Source organism: Egretta garzetta, unplaced genomic scaffold (assembly GCF_000687185.1).
Source record: "Egretta garzetta isolate BGI_Z169 unplaced genomic scaffold, ASM68718v1 scaffold322, whole genome shotgun sequence".
Lineage (NCBI taxonomy): Eukaryota > Metazoa > Chordata > Aves > Pelecaniformes > Ardeidae > Egretta > Egretta garzetta.
The window spans coordinates 1,141,088-1,142,506 of NW_009259044.1; the positions used below are offsets into that span (position 1 = coordinate 1,141,088).

General features: G+C 35.9%; 1 protein-coding gene across 1 annotated transcript in view; it reads right to left on the minus strand.

The window, feature by feature from the left end:
• Positions 1–1,419, minus strand: part of LRRC28 (leucine rich repeat containing 28) — a 49,836-nt gene that overhangs the window by 855 nt on the left and 47,562 nt on the right.

Below are 1,419 nucleotides of genomic sequence, written 5' to 3' on the forward strand. Positions count from 1 at the left end.
AAACTGGTCCCAGATCTTCAGAAAAGATTATCAGCAGGCAATGCTGTCGCATTGTGCCAGGTACTACAGCAGGGGTGGCAACATGAAAGAGCAATGCTAGCATCACTGTGACCCTCCTCCTGCCCCCATCCTGGCAGGGACCTAGATATCTGCTTTAAAAATGTTAAAGTCTGTTTTTTTTTTTTACTAACCCAGAAATCACACTTTACCCAGTGCTCATGTCATCTGTGCTTTTTCAGATACAGAAATCCAGTTCAACACTTAACTATCCTTTCCTGTAAGAGGATACAGGACGTGATACGAAATCCAGACAGAAGTTACTGGCATGGATGGTGGCATGTGCTAATCAGGGCTGTTCAAACATTCAGGATCCCTACCCTGTGTGTTTTCATGGTCACTGTAAGCTCTTTAGAACAGAAACCCTGTCCTTCCTGTCTTTCTAAACCAGCTATCACACCTCTACAATTCCACATAATATTACCATGTCAAGTGCATGAGCCCAAGAGATAAGGATGACAGGCTACCCTGTTTAGATCTTGTTTTCCATGGATTTGCATCAAATGTCAGCTACTTAAGACTGTATTCATTAAGGCATTTTGCAGCACACAGCACATTCTTGTCTAAGGGACAGAATGATAACCATTTTTTAAACAAGTGAGAACCATGTAGAAATATGTATTTTAAATTAATATAATTTAGAATGTTCATATAGGGTTCTTCCAAAATAGCCCTAAAATGTTTTTGTTGAGTCATAACTTCAATAATTCCTAAAGGTGTCTACCAATATGTCTATCATCTTTTAAGTTCTACAATGAGCAACATTTAGCAATTAATTAGAAAGTAGAGCACTCCACTGTAGTCCAAACTCTCCCATTGTTGATTATTTAAGAGAATATAAGGATTTAGTGACCAGCAAGTAGTTTTCCATCACTTACTTTGAAAATTACACTGTTCAAAGCTTTAAAGAAATTCTTTATAGCATGATTGTAACATCTTAAGCCACTTTGAATATTAAAACTGTAATGTGGAAGCAATTTATTTTACTCAACATGAAATAAATTGAATTTCAATGTATGACTGAATCATAACAGAATGGCAAGTTGAAGTACGCAATCTCTACAATCAGGTCTTTCTAAGAAAGATGACTTTTCCAAAATAGCATTTATGAAGCCTTCTGGCTGCTGTCCAGATTTGGCATACTTAAGTTGTTTTCATTTCATAAAGTTGAATGGCTTACAAATCAGATGCCTCTTATGCCACAAACTCACAGCAAAATAACCTGTGATACAGCTGTGGAAAATAGGTAACATCACTCTGAATGACCAAATAATCTCTTTTTTTTTTTTAAGAAAAAAAATCTTCCTATTGAAAAGCAGTTTCTTATTTTTATGGAAGATAACTATCAAATCAATGGATTTC